This window comes from Homarus americanus, unplaced genomic scaffold (genome assembly GCF_018991925.1).
Source record: "Homarus americanus isolate GMGI-L3 unplaced genomic scaffold, GMGI_Hamer_2.0 scaffold4060, whole genome shotgun sequence".
NCBI lineage: Eukaryota > Metazoa > Arthropoda > Malacostraca > Decapoda > Nephropidae > Homarus > Homarus americanus.
In genome coordinates, this window is record NW_024746161.1 from 8,673,745 (window position 1) to 8,679,922 (window position 6,178).

Consider the following 6,178-nt stretch of genomic DNA (forward strand, 5'->3'; position numbering starts at 1 on the left):
TTTATAAAACAGGTTTGTATAGACGAGAATATTGAATGTTCAGGATTATATAGAAGAGATATCTTTATAAAATAGTGAGTATAGACGAGACGATAATTTTGATTTTTCGAGTTATATAGAGGAGATTACTTTATAAAACAGGTTTGTATAGACGAGAATCTTAAAAAAAACCTTGGTTTAACGATTTTCAAAAAGAGTTTTAACCTTTATAACATCGGTTTATAACTCACTTAACAACTGGTTTAATGTATAGAAGAAGGTTTAATATCTAGAAAAGGCATATAATCCGAAATGTTATTTAGACATAAAACTAAACCAGTGATAAAAATATGAATACAACATAATAAAGTTTTAATTATAAAGGAAAAATAAATAAACCCTAGTGGAAAATTGCTACAGTGAAACCTCCATATAGTTCGTTAGATGGCGGTTCCATATCTAACGCACCTTCGATATAATGGATTTTTCACCTCTATATAGTCCGTTAAATGGATGTTTCACGAAGATATTTACCACACACACACACACACACACACACACACAAACACACACACACACACACCCTATGAAGCGTGGTGCGGCGACCGGGCGGTGGTGGACGATAAAGTCTACGGACATTGCTACCCACATTTCACTACTGACGGTACAGCATATTCCTAATGATGCTGATAATGAGTCATGGTGTAGTGTATAGTGACTTGTAAACACACTATAATGTACTAATAATTGCTGTCTATAATGTACTAATAATTTCTGTCTATAATGTACTAATAATTGCTGTCTATAATGTACTCATAATTGCTGTCTATAATTTACTAATAATTGCTGTCTATAATGAATTAATAATTGCTGTCTATAATGTACTAATAATTGCTGTCTATAATGTACTAATAATTGCTGTCTATAATGTACTAATAATTGCTGTCTATAATGTACTAATAATTGCTGTCTATAATGTACTAATAATTGCTGTCTATAATGTACTAATAATAATTGCTGTCTATAATGTACTAATAATTGCTGTCTATAATTTACTAATAATTGCTGTCTATAATGTACTAATAATAATTGCTGTCTATAATGTACTAATAATTGCTGTTTATAATGTACTAATAATTTATGTCTATAATGTACTAATAATTGCTGTCTATAATGTACTAATAATTGCTGTCTATAATGTACTAATAATTGCTGTCTATAATGTACTAATAATTGCTGTCTATAATGTACTAATAATTGCTGTCTATAATGTACTAATAATTGCTGTCTATAATGTACTAATAATTGCTGTCTACGTCTTACTTAGGCACGTAACATGATAAAAGGAGTGTTACTTAGGTCAGTAACATGATAAAAGGTGTGTTACTTTATTTAGTCACGTAACATGATAATAGGAGTGTTACTTAATGACACGTAGCATGAACTCCAAAAGTAACGGAAAGATTACGAAATAAATTAATTACTCAAAGACGAAAGTAGAATTAAAGTAACGAGATGTTTCTTACCGCAAAGGTCATAGGTCAAAGGTCATAGGTCAAAGGTCATAGGTCAAAGGTCATAGGTCAAAGGTCATAGGTCATAGGTCAAAGGTTACAAAATGGTGGCGCTGGTGATGGTGAGGGTGATGTTAGTGGTGGTGTAAGAGAAGGAGATGATGCAGTGTGATGAATTGATAGTGAGAATGATGATCGTATGTTTGATGGCAAAAATTAATGGTGATAATGGTGACGACAACGAGTGATGGTGAATAAGATTGATGGTGGTGGTGGTGATGATTGTATAGACGAGAATATTGAATGTTCAGGATTATATAGAAGAGATAACTTTATAAAATAGTTAGTATAGACGAGACGATAATTTTGATTTTTCGAGTTATATAGAGGAGATTACTTAATAAAACATGTTTGTATAGACGAGAATCTTAAAAAAAAACTTGGTTTAACGATTTTCAAAAAGAGTTTTAACCTTTATAACATCGGTTTATAACTCGCTTAACAACTGGTTTAATGTATAGAAGGTTTAATATCTAGAAAAGGCATATAATCCGAAATGTTATTTAGACATAAAACTAAACCAGTGATAAAAATATGAATACAACATAATAAAGTTTTAATTATAAAGGAAAAATAAATAAACCCTAGTGGAAAATTGCTACAGTGAAACCTCCATATAGTTCGTTAGATGGTGGTTCCAAATCTGACGCACCTTCGATATAATGGATTTTTCACCTCTATATAGTCCGTTAAATGGATGTTTCACGAAGATATTTCCCACACACACACACACACACACACACACACACACACACACACACACACACCCTATGAAGCGTGGTGCGGCGGCCAGGCGGTGGTGGACGATAAAGTCTACGGACATTGCTACCCACATTTCACTACTGACGGTACAGCATATTCCTAATGGTGCTGATAATGAGTCATGGTGTAGTGTATAGTGACTTGTAAACACACTATAATGTACTAATAATTGCTGTCTATAATGTACTAATAATTGCTGTTTATAATGTACTAATAATTGCTGTCTATAATGTACTAATAATTGCTGTCTATAATGTACTAATAATTGCTGTCTATAATGAACTAATAATTGCTGTCTACGTCTTACTTAGGCACGTAACATGATAAAAGGAGTGTTACTTAATTAAGGCACGTAACAAGATAATAGGAGTGTTACTTAGGTTCATAACATGATAAAAGGTGTGTTACTTTATTTTGTCACGTAACATGATAATAGGAGTGTTACTTAATGACACGTAGCATGAACTCCAAAAGTAACGGAAAGATTACGAACTAAATTAATTACTCAAAGACGAAAGTAGAATTAAAGTAACGAGATGTTTCTTACCGCAAAGGTCATAGGTCAAAGGTTACAAAATGGTGGCGGTGGTGATGGTGAGGGTGATGTTAGTGGTGGTGTAAGAGAAGGAGATGATGCAGTGTGATGAATTGATAGTGAGAATGATGATCGTATGTTTGATGGTAAAAATTAATGGTGATAATGGTGACGACAACGAGTGATGGTGAATAAGATTGATGGTGGTGGTGGTGATGATTGTATAGACGAGAATATTGAATGTTCGGGATTATATAGAAGACATAACTTTATAAAATAGTTAGTATAGACGAGACGATAATTTTGATTTTTCGAGTTATATAGAGGAGATTACTTAATAAAACAGGTTTGTATAGACGAGAATCTTAAAAAAAAACCTTGGTTTAACGATTTTCAAAAAGAGTTTTAACCTTTATAACATCGGTTTATAACTCACTTAACAACTGGTTTAATGTATAGAAGAAGGTTTAATATTTAGAAAAGGCATATAATCTGAAATTTTATTTAGACATAAAACTAAACCAGTGATAAAAATATGAAAACAACATAATAAAGGTTTAATAATAAAGGAAAAATAAATAAACCCTAGTGGAAAATTGCTACAGTGAAACCTCCATATAGTTCGTTAGATGGCAGTTCCATATCTAACGCACCTTCGATATAATGGGGTTTTCACCTCTATATAGTCCGTTAAATGGATGTTTCACGAAGATATTTACCACACACACACACACACACACCCTATGAAGCGTGGTGCGGCGGCCGGGCGGTGGTGGACGATAAAGTCTACGGACATTGCTACCCACATTTCACTACTGACGGTACAGCATATTCCTAATGATGCTGATAATGAGTCATGGTGTAGTGTATAGTGACTTGTAAACACACTATAATGTACTAATAATTGCTGTCTATAATGTACTAATAATAATTGCTGTCTATAATGTACTAATAATTGCTGTCTATAATGTACTAATAATTGCTGTCTATAATGAACTAATAATTGCTGTCTATAATGTACTAATAATTGCTGTCTATAATGTACTAATAATTGCTGTCTATAATGAACTAATAATTGCTGTTTATAATGTACTAATAATTGCTGTCTACGTCTTACTTAGGCACGTAACATGATAAAAGAAGTGTTACTTAATTAAGGCACGTAACAAGATAATAGGAGTGTTACTTAGGTCCGTAACATGATAAAAGGTGTGTTACTTTATTTAGTCACGTAACATGATAATAGGAGTGTTACTTAATGACACGTAGTATGAACTCCAAAAGTAACGGAAAGATTACGAAATAAATTAATTACTCAAAGACGAAAGTAGAATTAAAGTAACGAGATATTTCTCACCGCAAAGGTCATAGGTCAAAGGTCATAGGTCATAGGTCAAAGGTTACAAAATGGTGGCGCTGGTGATGGTGAGGGTGATGTTAGTGGTGGTGTAAGAGAAGGAGATGATGCAGTGTGATGAATTGATAGTGAGAATGATGATCGTATGTTTGATGGCAAAAATTAATGGTGATAATGGTGACGACAACGAGTGATGGTGAATAAGATTGATGGTGGTGATGGTGATGATTGTAAATGATAGTGAAGGTGAGTATATATCTGTCTGTCTGTCTGTCTGTGTTGCGTCGGTGTACGGGTGAGTGTTAAGACGTACACACATACACACACACACAGTCAAATATTCTCATTTCTCATTAAATTCTTTCCTCTTTAAACTTTTTCTTTTATCTTCATTTCACTATTTCCATTATTTATCATTCACCTACGTTCTCCTTCGTCACGTTCATAAAATCCTCGCGTCCTAAAACAATCATCAGTGCTCACAACCTTACCTGGAAATAGTAAATACGTTCCCTGCTATACCGAACTCTAAATACTTCTCTAATACAACAACATCTACTTTTGTTTTTCTTGATTTTCTTTATCTCATGTATTCTTTTTTCATCTCCTTGTCAATAGAAGGAAGTAATTAAAGAAATAAGAGACGATAACGAATGAATACTGTATCTCTCCCTTGATAAAAGTGATAGGAGGGGGGTGATAGGAAGGGGGTGATAGGAAGGGGTGATAGGGATGATAGGAGGGGGGTGATAGGAGGGGGTGATAGGGATGGGTGATAGGATGGGGGTGATAGGGAGGGGGTGATAGGAGGGGAGTGACAGAGGGGGGGGTAGGGAGGGGGGGAGGGGTGATAGGATGAGGAGAGGAGGGGTGATAGGGAGGGGTGATAGGAGGGTGATAGGGAGGGGGTGATAGGAGGGGAAGTGATAGGAGGGGGGTGATAGGAAGGGGGGTGATAGGAGGGGGTATAGGAGGGGGGCAAGGGGTGATAGGAGGGGTGATAGAGGGGTGATGGAAAGGGATAGGAGGAAGTGACAGGAGAAACAACAGTCAACAGTAACAGCAACAGCAACAGTCAACAGTAATAACAACAGCAATCAACAGTAATAACAACAGCAATCAACAGTACCAACAACAGCAACAGTCAACAGTAACACTAGTCAACAGTAATAACAACAGCAATCAACAGTACCTACAACAGCAACAGTCAACAGTAGCACTAGTCAACAGTAATAACAACAGCAATCAACAGTACCTACAACAGCAGTAGTCAACAGTAACAACAGGAGGCAGTCAACAGTAACAGGAGGCAGTCAACAGTAACAGGAGGCAGTCAACAGTAACAGGAGGCAGTCAACAGTAACAGGAGGCAGTCAACAGTAACAGGAGGCGAGCAGCTAGGAGAACAGCAAAAGGTTCAGCCCGGGGCGAACCACCACCGCCGCCCCCGCACCACTTGGCATGGTCCCAAATTTGATAATACTATTGATCCTGTAGCGTTCATTCTCAAACTCTAGGCTCCACCCCTTACACTCCTCCATTCAAACCCCCCGCTGTCCTCTCTCCTTCCCCCCCACCTCTTCCAACACCCTCACAATCCTTCCCTCCCCTCCATTCAACCTTCCGCAGTCGTCTCCCATTCAAAACATCTCTCAACCTTCCATTCAACCCCCCCCGGCTGTCCCTCCCCACTCAAACACCACCCTACATCCCCACTCCATCCTTCTCCTTCATTCAATAACCCGCAGTTCTCTTCCTTCCCTTCACCCTTTCTACATTCCTTTACTCTAACACCTCCCACACACCCCACTCAAACACCCTCCCTTCCCACCCTCCTCCCTAACACTTGACCACCGATAAGACTGCAGTGTAGCGCATGGTTAAAAGCCTCTGACTGTACACTGACATGGGATTATTTTAACAACGAGAGCCATTACTAACTAAATTTTATTTATCTTCCCATCAAATACT